Source organism: Equus przewalskii, chromosome 2, assembly GCF_037783145.1.
Source record: "Equus przewalskii isolate Varuska chromosome 2, EquPr2, whole genome shotgun sequence".
Lineage (NCBI taxonomy): Eukaryota > Metazoa > Chordata > Mammalia > Perissodactyla > Equidae > Equus > Equus przewalskii.
In genome coordinates, this window is record NC_091832.1 from 76,507,160 (window position 1) to 76,520,268 (window position 13,109).

Sequence of the window (13,109 nt, forward strand, 5' to 3'; positions counted from 1 at the left end):
TTTATATACTAATATATTTTACTCATTTCATCCCTTAGCTTATCACACGTGCCCAGTATTTCCCCATCTTCATTCCATCCTCTGTAGTAGAAGAGCCTTACAGTTGGCCTTTTTGATTGTAACGCAGGTACGTGACATTAAGCTTTTGATTGTTGAGCCATTCACTTCAAAGACAGCTACCTCTAAAAACTTATTGCCAGCTACATGACTAGATAAACAGTCAGGCCACCCCACTCCTGAAGTTGCCCTTTGTTTTAGAGATCTCTGTGTGACTTAGATAACTGGCCATTTGATGGCTTATTTTGCCCTTCCCATGCTTTAATTTCCTCTTTTATGTCTTACACCAATAAAGAGCAAACCCTTGAAATGCTAAGCACGCCACCCTCCACTCAATAAAGGCAGAAGCCCAGGTCCCTGTGCTCTCTCTCTTGCTACCTGTGACCTTGCTATGTGGCCCCAGCATGGCATGTACCCACCAGGCTTTGTAAGTATTAAGGCTTGTGTTTTTTTTTCAAAATTCCTTGATGGTTGTTGTAGAGGTGTGTCTTGCAATCATAATAGGAACCACAAGGGCCCATCCAGTCACAGCTTTGGCTCGAAAAGGAGACGTGCCTTTGGGGGCTCCTGGTGGGCACAGGTGAGTGCTTCCTGGCATTTCTAGCCTATAGCATCACTATTGACAGGCAGAGACTGGCACAAAACAATCCTCCCACCACCTGGTTAATATTTGTTATTCTAGAATCTCTCTTCACTGTCATCTTGATATTTCCAACATGTGTCTCACTTGTTGGAGTCCCTATTTAGTTGGTTCCATGTCCTCTTGATTTTGGCTATTGAATCACTTTAAGAGCAAATCCTCCAGAACCTTCTTTCAGGTGAGTACATGGGAAAGATAATTTTTTCAGACTTTGCTTGTCTAAAAATCTCTTTATTCTACTCTTACACTTTATTTATAGTTTGGCTGACAATGAAATTCAAGATTGAAAATAATTTTCCTTCAGTTTTTGAAAGTTTTACTCTAGGATCTTATAGCTTCTTGGAAGCCTGAAGCCTTGTTGCCTTTTTGAATGTTGATCCCTTGCACGTGAACATGACTTTTCTTTCCCCCTTAATTTTTGCAATTTAATGAAACTTCTCTTGATCTTCCATGTTCTAAAGTTTCGCATAATATGCCTCAGTATAGGTCTATTTTTATCCACACTGCTGGACACTCTGTTGGCCACTTCAATCTAGAAGGTTATCTCTCAGTTATATTAAATTTTATTGAATAACTTCTTTGATAATCTCCTTGTCCTTCAATTATTTTTGCATTCCTCACTCATTCTTAATCAAAATAACATTTTTTTCCAAAATATTTTGGCCAAACCAGCAATAGGAAGTAGGCCAAATAGTTTCATTTTCATATAACTTTGAGATTCTTACTGCAGTGAAAGAGATGAGTGATGTTTGTTCTTAGTGCAAAACAAGCAGGCATCTCTACTACCCTACGCCCTTCCTTCCCTTACAAAGGTGGGAATGGAGTAAGATATCAATCAGAAACTCTGCGGGTATTCTACAAACAACACTAAAAATATCCCGGAACAAGTGATAAGATAGTTAGGAAAATAAGATAACCTTTTATAGTGAATTTGTTGTCAGTCGGTAGACTCTGGGAGTTATATAGAAGGAACACTGGCTCTCAGCAAATATAAAAAAAGAAAATCAGTTTGAATCCATTGTCTTAATTGGATAGAATTACCAGAATTATGTGTAAATTCACTTTACTGCCATTGAGTAAATGAGACAGCTCATCTGGTATAGTGGATAAGATAATCTATAACTTATCAGTAACAAAGCCAGACTTGCTCTTCAGAATGTTTTGTGTGGTTTTTGAAGTCTGTCCAATAAGTAAAACTAAGTAAAATCATGAATCACTTAATGATGGGGATACTTTCTGAAAAATATGTCATTAGGTGATTTTGTTGTTGTGCAAACATCATAGACTGTACTTACACAAACCTGGATGGTATAGCCTACTACACACTTAGGCTATATGGTACTAATCTGATGGGACCACCATCATATGTGGTCCATCGTTGACTGAAACGTCATTATGTGGCGCATGACTATAATTATGAATATAGTGCTTTTTTTGATTTGGTTAACTGAAGAAGAGTCCTCAACTTTCTCTTTAAAATTACTGAAGCAAAGCATTTTGCTTTTTTATGCAAAAAAAGCACATTTTGTTATGCACATAAACAGTACAACATGAGATCACTGAGTAGTGGTCATCCAGGGAAGCTGTTAGTGGCATATTCAAATAAAAAATGACTGCGAAATTCCTCAAAAAGATCTGGAAGGCATGGAATCTAGTTTTCTTACACATTCTGAGGAATTCAGTATGAAACTGCTCTTGTAGATTCCAATCAGGAGGATGATGTACAAGCTTTAAGATGGCACATCCAAAGCAAATTTCTTAGAAAACATTGTGTTGTACATCCATGGGCAGAGGAAGAAGATCCAAGCCTTTTCACTGAGGCTGCTTTGGAAATAGAATGTTAAATATTAACACAGGATTTAGCCCAATTAACGGTTTTTCTCCTCTTGTTTTTGAGAGTTTTCTCCATGGCACTGAGAAGTGTATTTTATGCTCTTGCTATATCACATTGCATGTCTGTTCAAAAATTTTGATAATCAAACAAGTTTCTGATTAATTTTATAATCATTTAAAGGCTAACATTTTATTTGAAGAATTCAGAGCAGCTAGTGTCTGTGTCTCTTTTTTTCAGCTCATCATACAGCCTTATTAAATTGCCTTTAACTTAGAGTTTAAAATATTACAGATTTAGGTCAGAACTTCAAGAGTTTTCAGTGTAGTCTCCATTACTGAACTGATACAGTATTATTTATGAGGTATTTGTGTGTATGTGTGTTTTAATTACTTGCAGTAAAGATTCTTTTAGTAGTTTTTAATTTTTAGATTTCAACTTTTATCAAATCGGGCTTCTCATACTTTCATCTGAATTTACTATATCAAGAGCAGTAATCTCTGGACTGCCTAAAAAACATGCTTAAAGGCAGAAGTTTATTCACAACCAATAATTTTTATTTCTGGCTCTAATTTTTCCTACTATCTTCTGATTTAACATTATTGCAACCCTGGAATGTATGTCTGTGGCTCTGGCCATCAGGAGGCTCAGATATAAGAAGTGACTTAGCCTCTCATGGCCCCACAAATGTTTACAGAAAAGTGAGAACTAGAACACAATTTTATTGATTTTCACTTATTCTATCTAATTAATATTCATCTATGTCATTATTGTGATAAGGCTCTGATCAAAGTCATATCTGTTATTGGGACTAATTGATAGTTTTTCCATGACTCATGCAACCAATTAGTAATTCTCAACCCTCATAACTTCCAGGCCATGCTCTATGGCATGGTCCTGACTCCTGAATGCACACTGGAGTCACTTGGGCACCATTTAAAATAATATGATCATTCAGATTCTGTCCCTGGAGATTCTGGTTTAATTAGTCTATAGTACTTAAGCATTGACATTTTCTAAAAAGCTCTCTTAGGAAATCTAATATGTAGCCAGGGTTAAGAATCTCTGTTCTGTGTTATGCAACACTGTGTTTTCAACTGCGTACATTTTCAGACACTCAAAAATTTATAAATTTAGAATCAAGAAGAAAAAGTTTGGAAATAAGCTTAGAATTCATTAATTTATTCTCCTCTTCAGACAGGAATCTGTCTTATTACATTTTTGGTGGGTAATTATACAGTGTTGGTAAAGTTTCATTACCAGTATTTTTTTTTTTTAAAGATTGGCCCTGAGCTAACATCTGTTGCCAATCTTCTTTTTTTCTTCTTCTTCTCCCCAAAGCCTCCTAGTATATAGCTGTATATTCTAGTTGTCGGTCCTTCTGGGTGTGCTATGTGGGACACTGTCTCAGTGCGGCCTGATGAGGGGTGCCATGTCCACGTCCAGGATCCAAACTAGCGAAACCCTGGGCCGCTGAAGCAGAGCTCGAACTTAACCACTCGGCCACGGGGTCGACCCCTACCAGTATATTTCTGACAACACCCAACTTCTTTCTTAGTCTAAGCAGAAACATCCTTCCTTTTCTCTCAGAATTACCTTTGTAGTTCTGTTTTTTCCAGAAGCTTGGGATTGGATAGTTTTACTGATAGTTTTTTCTTACATCTTCGTAATTTCCCTGTGAATACTAATGGCTTTATCCACTGAATATCAATGTTAAATATTTTTTCAGTGGATGCACATTTTAATTGTTTGATTGTTATTTATAAAAGATCTGCCTGTCCCTTTTTGAATTTAAACAGGTCTGAGTGTTCTGCTCTTCAAATTGTAGAGGACAACAAACTTCCCTTTACCAGGATTCTAGTTCCAAAGATTTATAACTGGTTGTAAGTTGTGGTTTCATTCAACTGAATTGGAAAATCAAAAGCCTATGTTTAAGTTCTAGCTCTGCCATTGATAAACGAAAATGGAGCTCAGCGAGTACACATTATATATTCAGTACACTGGTATCAGCAGAGTATGCGGAAGCATAATAATAGAAATGACAACTTACATTTGTATAGCATATTATCGAGAACTGTAAGTTCCTTACCTTGAAAGAGGTCTAAATGAGTTGTAGAGATAAGAATACAAGAAAAAATAGTGAATGATACAAGGCAAACTGTATAATAATTTCCATGATAGACTATGAGTTCTGTAAGAGTTGAATACATAGGGAAATTAATAAAGATAAGTATTTATGAAAGCTTTCATGAAAGAGGAGAGCTTGAAAATGACTTGAACTTTGTCTTGAAATATTTAAATAGAGAATATGAAGGATAAGGAACGAGTTCGATATAAGGAAGATGGCATAAGGAGGGGTGTGTGTGTGTGTGTGTGAGAGAGAGAAAGGGGAGAGAAGGAGGGTAGACGGAGAGAGAAACACAGATAGATGAAAGATTGGGGAGAGAGATTCTAAATGTAGGGAAAATGTGTTGACCCTAGGAAGAAGTGAAGCTGAGAAAGTGGTGTGGGAACAATACAGCAGAATGATTAAGAGGACTAAGTTTGAAGTTAGGTTGATATGGGTTTAGTTTTTTGTTGTTGTACTTTTTTTTAATCAGCATATAACATTGTGTAAGTGTAAGGTATACAACATGTTGATTTGATATATTTACATATTTCAGTATGATTACCATGGGAGCATTAACTAACTTCTCTATCACATCACGCAATTATCATTCCTCTTTTGATATGGGTTTAAATACTTACTCTACTTTTACTAACTATGACTGACCATGGGCAACTTATTTAATCTCTGTAAACTTAGGTTTCCATATTGTTAAAATAGGAACATTACTACATTTGCCACAGTCTCCGGTAGTAAATGAGATAATCCCTGTCAAACACTTAGCTCAGTGCTCAATAAATATTAGCTAAAACTTAAATGAAGTCAAGCAAAGAAATAATACATTTAATGTAGTTGGAAATTAGCTCTCCCTAAAGACTGCAAATCAGGCAACCATATTTGAGTTAATTTAGTCCAACAGTAGAACACAGAATAAAGACAGAGAATTTAGAGTTTGAGAGACCATCAAATTGAATATTTCAGCAATTCAGGCTTGAAGAGGTAGAGTACAACGCTAGTGGCAGTAGAAATAAAATGATAGGACAGCTGAAAGAGATTTAAAAGAAAGTTTCCAAGTCTTCCTGACTCATTAAGGCTGCATTGATTCTTTGGAGGCAGAGAAGCTTTGGTTACTGTTGAGTTTCAAAAGCCAGGAAGATACCAAACAAAAGTCTACCAATTGAAAATAATGGCTGGAGTTTGAATGGGAGAACAGGACTGAGCTCACAGATATGAAAACCATCAGTAATAAAAGAAAAGTTGAGTCATAAAATAGGACGAGCTTTCTGAGTAAGAAAATATAGTTGTTGAGCTTTCTGGAAAAAGCTTGTGATGGGCCACTCCATCTGTCTGATGGTTTTTGGTTTCCTCTCTATTGTAGGCCCCCAAGAATTATGTACCAGAGCATTATTGATTATTGGTATTTCCATCCATTACTGTTTCCATTTTTTCCCTCTTCTGGATATCCTTCTCTTCCATCATCTTTAGTTTCACATTTGCTGAATTGACATAGGGAGTTTCTCTTAAGCAGAGATGGAAACTATCAACTATATCTTTTTTGCATTTTTCTCATTTTATCACTTAATCAAGTGATCTTTTCAGAGTAAAAATGAACATAAGTCAAGTCAAAGACAGAATTGGACATCATGCTGCTGCTTTTAGTATTCAATTCTAAAAGTATGTTAGCACATATTGAAATTCTATGGCTTAGTCCTTATATGAATATATGAATGTCAATTATACGTTCATTTCTTTTCACTGACTAATATTATCTAATCCGTATCATTTTGGTTCCTCCTGTAATGAGAAAATGGACAGAAAAAAATTCCATGCATAGCTTTTTCCCCAAAGAAATAATTTGGCCTCCGATGATGGTTAAAAGGATAGTTTACCTTTGTTGGTATGCCATTACCTAAGACATGGACCTTTTCTCTTCATCTTCATGCCTTGAGTCTGTGGTTGTGTTTGAAGAATAAAACCACTGGATTTCCAGGCTGCAATCTGTACTTTCCAGGTCAGCAGAGTCTCCAAAGGTATGTTACTGCTCCTCACAGTTTGCCTTTTCCATTCTGCATAATTGAACTTGTTCCATGCTATCTTATTCCTTTGGCTCAGAGGATATTGGTGGCAGAAGTAGAAAACAGTGAGAGAATCTGCTTTTTCACCTTGTCCTAGGTGGGCCTTCTGGAAGTATATATTTGATGGTAAATTAATGTTTATGTAGTTACAAGGAGAAGGAAGTAGCAACAAAGATGACTAGCAGATGGTATACTTCAAAGTCTACGTGGTTGTTAAGCCAATTTAATGGTTGTTACTTGGGCGCTGGGCCAGATAGAAAGTCTGCATGGTCATTTTTATTACCGAAGTGATGAGAATCACAACCTGTCTGATTCATAGTTGACTTCTACCATGCACAGCCTATATTATCGTGCACCCTGAGTGGTATACAACAGATGCAAATGTGGAGTCATTATGGAAATGAACCTTCACTCTTATTAACTCACACAAGGTGTTTATGAGGGTCATCACGCCTTTCATTTGGCACCTATGTGAGGTCTGCCTCTTTCAGACATGGTGCTAATTCATTTTCAGCAGTGATTTTTACTTTATTCACAGTCTGCTCTTCTGAAAACCTCCCAAATGAATGTGAGAAAAACAGACATAGTTTCTTAAAGATTTAGTAAATGACAAATGGGAATAGAATCATTTCTCATGTGCATAACAGAAAGGGTGTCCATTGTACATATACACTCTTGTTATTATTCAGGATAACTATTATGGTATCATTTACATAATTTAGTAGTCATTATATATATATAGATATAAACCCAATAAATTTACATTTATACATAGCGTTTTAAGTTTTTCTATTTTGGAGAAAAATATAGTTTGGCTTGACCTATGCCTGCTTCAGCTAGGAAAAGCTAACAATCTAATCCTGCTTCAAGTGAAAATGCATGTGTCTAAGAGACTTTTAAAAAATAAATGATAATTAGATAAGTAAATTGATTTATCAGAATAAGTAATCAGCACTTGCCTATCTGCTCATTACTGGTGGAGATTAATTTCTAAACTTCAAAGGATATGGAAACAGGACATTTTCAAAAATCAAAAGAAAACAAGGCTACTTTATTTTGAGCAAATACATTTTAAAGGCATATTTTTCCTTTTGACTTAGATATTCTTATGAAATGTAGGACATTGGTAAGGCATGAAAAAATGAGGAGTTGTGAGCACAGTAATAAGGAAACATCAGTTTAGATTCTTCTAATGATGTCGAGGGAATTTTTCAGTTGCCAGTATAATTTTAAATGCTGCTTTTTACAAATTTTATTTTCAGGCATTAACTTTGATATTCATGCATGAGAAAATGATAAACAACTCTCATTATTTTTATAATTCCACTAGGAAAAAAAGGAGTATTTTTATTATAGTGTTCTTTACTGTGAATAATGAATTCTTCCTTCTTATAAGATAAAATGCCATAGTTTCTATCTTTAAGAGAGAGAAATGTGTGTTTCATAGTCTTTTTGTAAACAATAATAATTTCAAGCCTCATCAAATGCTGTTTCAAATCCCTGACAAAACTATACTCTTACCATCTTTGTAGTAATCATTCTATATTCATTTGTTAACATTCATTTCTAGCATTTTCACAGTGTATGATGTCAATAATAAATCATTTATTCATTGTATTGCTTTGTGGAAGGGAAAGATGAAGTGATGAAGACAGTAATGATGGAATTTATAGTTACACATAAGATCTCAGTTGATTCAATCATTAATCAGTAGTTTAAGATGAAATTGGATTAATAAAAGCATAAAATTCATAAAATAGTTTAAAAAATTCAGCATTGAATATTTCAGTTTCAAATTTTTGTAGACTTTATCTAAGGTTGTTCATATTTCATTAAGTTAAAAATGTATTTGCCAATTTCAACACCCACTAATTATGAATTTTTTGATCACTAGAATAATGTACAGATTTAGCCTACTTTTCTATTAAAAGATAGAAATTAAGGTAGATGTGGTTCACTTCTATAAAAGTTATCCTGTCATGAAAACACGTTTTTTTAATACTTCCAGCAATTGATATTTTCTATCTAACTCTCCTTCATTAATTAATTAATTCTAGAAGCAAGTTTTTGGTCCCCTACCATGTACCAGCTCTAAAAAGAACTTCCTCGTTAGCCAGGACACCAGCAGGGGTTTTTCTTGGGTAGGTCTCATTTGTAAAATGCAAATGTATCATTTTACTTGCACTAATCTGAATTAGCTATTTCCACGCCCAAATACATGGCACATTTTGCAACTCAGTTTATTTTTGAGTTTACAAAGATATCACACTATTTTAAGTTAGACATTAGCAAGTTTCTTTTGAGATTTTTAATTTGGGGAATAAAATATTTGAGGCTGTAGTCAATGTCCTAAAACCCTGGGGCTTCACTGTCCATTTGTCCTAGAGTTAGAATGAACTAGAAATGATTTTCTGAGTTAGACTGGAGTCAGGCTCATATTTGTTGCCTTGGCCCACTTCCATCTGAAATTTGGGTAACCACATATCTTGTCAGAGATTCTTCTCAGCCTTCTGTATCTACATAAGATAGTAACAACTTTTCGCCAGAATCGCAACTTTCACTAAATTGTGACAGTGTCTCTCTTTAATCATTAAAATATAATATTTATATCCCATATACTATTTTACGGCACAAAAACTCAAGTTCATTTCTGTTCAATATCTATCAGGTTTTATTATAAGAAACAGAACAGGTAATGTGAGATTCAAATTCGCTCAAGGTCAGTATTTTTCAATCCATAGGTCACAAGCCATTTGTGGGTCAGGAAATTAATTGAGTAGTTCCTGGCCTACTTTTAAATATTGAATGATATCAGAACAGAATAGAAAATGTCAGAGTCCATCTGGCACAGTAAGCATATAGACGGTTTCATTATATATATGTGAGTGTATTTTTAATTTATATATACCAATATATATTTTACTGTGATTTGTAAAATATATTTTATCTTTATGTTAATCTATAACATCATTGAGTGATATACTTGGACCGTATAATTCTGGCACTATGTAGAAATTATTCTTACTGAATTCTGCTTTGGAATTGTGTTATCGGTTTACGACAAAGCGCATTATAAAACAAGAACTACATGAAATCCATTGTTTGTTTCATGAAGGAAGCAGTGGATGCTCCTGTTCCCTGAGCACTTGGACCGTAGCCACTACTTTACAAAAATCTATAGGAGAAGTTTATTTTTTTTCTCTCTGCTAGCAATAATTCCTCTGACAAATTTACTAATTGTCTTTTATATATATATATAAAACATGAGACTCTTGGAACAAAGTTTATAGACTCTTTTCTAACAAGTAGACAGGATCTTATGGCTTACATATTATGCATTAACTTAATATTGATTTCATTTTACCTTTTGAACATTTATTTTAGTTTTTCTCTGCTTATTCATTTATTTTCTAAAATCTTGGCTTATGGTTAGAATTTTAAGAATTACGCATGTAATAAATATGTCTGTACATGGATATATCCACAAATCAATCATGAAGAATAAAAACGGTGCTTTACCTGTTTCTTATGTAGTTATTATAATAACCAGCTAATGATGGGACCAATAATTTCATGTATGGTCTTGAATACAAATTATGACAAACTAGATGACCTCAATGTGTTGGCCAGGAAATTATTTTTACACACCTAGATTCAATCTTTAAAGGAATAATAAATATTTTATAAAATGTATTCAACATACAAAAATATTATCATTTAGTATTTAAAATATGTTTAGCATAAATATTAAGATTGTAGATTCTCGATCCTAAACCATGGAATTCACTTATTCTCTGTCACTTCCTAGCTATGTCACCTAGAGCTTCGCATTAACCCCACCGTGGCTGAATACCTTATTCTCAAAGTGGGGCCAACAATAGAACCTATCTGTTAGAGTCATTCAGAGGATTAAAGTATTGAATACATGCAGCGTTGAGAACACTATTTGGCTCATAGAAATAGCTGTGAAGTGTTAGCAATTATTTCCATCCTATCTCTGTCCACAGCTATAGTGCCTTTCATAAAAACAATTTTTTTCAATTCTTTGTCTTTTCGTTTACAATTCTCAGATCCTCCTTTTACATTTCAGTGATAATGCCTTTCAAGAAGTTCAGAAAACCCTGCCGTTTAGTTCAGTACATTGGTTTCCTTAATCCTCTTTTTCTTGTTTTAGGGAACTTCAATGGAGCATTGCTTTTGTTGGAGAAAAGAGAGAATCTTGGGTAAGTGAGACAAAGAAACGATAAGAACGATTTCCAGCTGGGAAGAAGACGAGCTTGCTCTGTGCGGTCTGTGCACTTTGATGTGAGCACTTGTCTTTATCTTCTGCTTTTAAACTGAAGAAACGTCTTATACTTAATAATTCTATTGATAGATCTTTCTTTTTTGCCCAAGATAGTACTCAGAGTACAGTGCAGGTGTGTATGTGTGTTTTCCAGTTTTCACTAACACTGAATATTAGAATTCATACTTTTATAGCATTCGATGGAATGAATATGATGTCCTCTCTAAAAGTTTACTCTCTCTCCTACCTGTTTACTTTCATTCTCTCTTCCGATTTTCTCTCCCTTCCAATTTTCTTATTCCATTTTCTATGTTTAATATCAAGATAATAATGATGTTGTTCATCCTAACACACAACTCTCCCCTATAATATTGTGAGTGTATACATTAGCTACGGCCTTGTTTCAGGGACTCACTGTTGCCCTGAAGAATCCAGCCAGTAAGCACAGTACTCACCCTTTGTGAAGGAGAAATCAGAAAATTATGAGATCAATTTAAGATGCTGTCTTTGAAAGAGACTAAAGCCAAAGTATATAATAGGCACCATGTGCTAAAAATGTCCAGGAGAGGCTGTTCAATTCCTCAGACTGTTCCCCTGAGAAAAACAGAGCTATTTGTAGATCCCTAGATGTGATATATTCTTTTATTGGAAGTCTATATCTACTTTTCTGTCTACTGGTCTTTCAGGTATTAGTTCAAACACTGCTTTCCTTGTCTAAGCAGACTTGACGACTCGAGGCAGAGTTAGTCTCTTCCTCCTCTGCGATACCATGCTGGGCGCCACTGCAGCAGTGTTATCCAGTATTCGAGAGAGTCGTTGGCCTGCCTCCTCCCTGGCCTAAATTTCCATAAGAACAGAGTTTCTGACTTTTCATCATTGTAATCAAAACTTCTATTAAAGTACTTGTAATATAGTGGGGCTGTTGAATTGGCTGAATTAGTGAATTAAATATGAGTAGAATAAATGTAGATCTTCCAACCTTTCTAACTGAAGCCAATAAATATTAGTGGCTGGTGGAGAAAAAATAGCATTGGAGTTTTTTTGACCTTTTTACATGATTCACTCTTTGGAGTAACATATAACAATAAATAAAATTAGGGAACTTGGTTCTATGTATCAAGTTTTTAAAGATTTTATTTTTTTCCTTTTTCTCCCCCAAAGCCCCGTGGTGCGTAGTTGTATTATATTCTTTGTTGTGGGTCCTTCTAGTTGTGGCATGTGGGACGCTGCCTCAGCGTGGTTTGATGAGCAGTGCCATGTCCACGCCCAGGATTCGAACCAATGAAACACTGGGCCGCCTGCAGTGGAGCGCACGAACTTAACCACTCAGCCACGGGTCCAGCCCCTATGTATCAAGTTTTCATACAAATTTTTGAAATTCAAATGGAAAATGAACTGGCTTGTACTGAATAAAGCTCATGGGCACTTACTACTAGTGCAGTAATTTACCAAAGGTTTTGCCTGATTGAATTAAAAACTAGATAATAATTAAAAGTTACTGGATGGCTGCCATACAGTGTATATAGTGCAGGCTTTCCTATTAAATGTTCCACAAACTGTTCAGAGAGGACTTGAAACAAAGTAGCAAATAAATTTTGGAAATGTCTACATTTTCTTGTCTTGCAGACTCACTATTTACATTAGCTTATTAAAGCCTCTGAGAAGTCTTACAATAAAGAGGCATATAACTTTTAAAATATATTTCTTAAATGTCTTTGACCATATTAACATCCAAGGGGTTAGTGTTTCAAGAAAAATACTTCTGAGAACACTGATGTGGTGAACAGTTTGTGTCACTTTTATGTACATCCTGAGGAAGGAAAATAGAGGATTCTTAAGAGGAATATGGCACTCTCTTGCAAGTTCTATTCCTCATATTAGAAAACATTAAAATTGAACTTTTAACACAAACATTACCCATAGGAGTTGTTGTCCTAGAGTTCGGCATCTGGGAAAGTAAATATAAAAGCAGTTCGGAAACTATGAGACCAATAAAAGGGGAAATGGGAAGGATGAATCTAACGGTGATTGCTTTCAAGGAGGTAATCATTAAATAAAATGAAACAGAACTGCAGGAAAAAAGAACCAGGCATAAAGGGTGGAATCAGCTTGAA

General features: G+C 35.0%; 1 pseudogene; it reads left to right on the forward strand.

Moving 5' to 3' along the window:
• The first annotated feature begins 524 nt into the window (after positions 1-524).
• The window catches only part of LOC103555101 (ATP-dependent Clp protease proteolytic subunit, mitochondrial pseudogene), a 60,589-nt pseudogene continuing 48,004 nt past the window's right edge, over positions 525-13,109 (forward strand).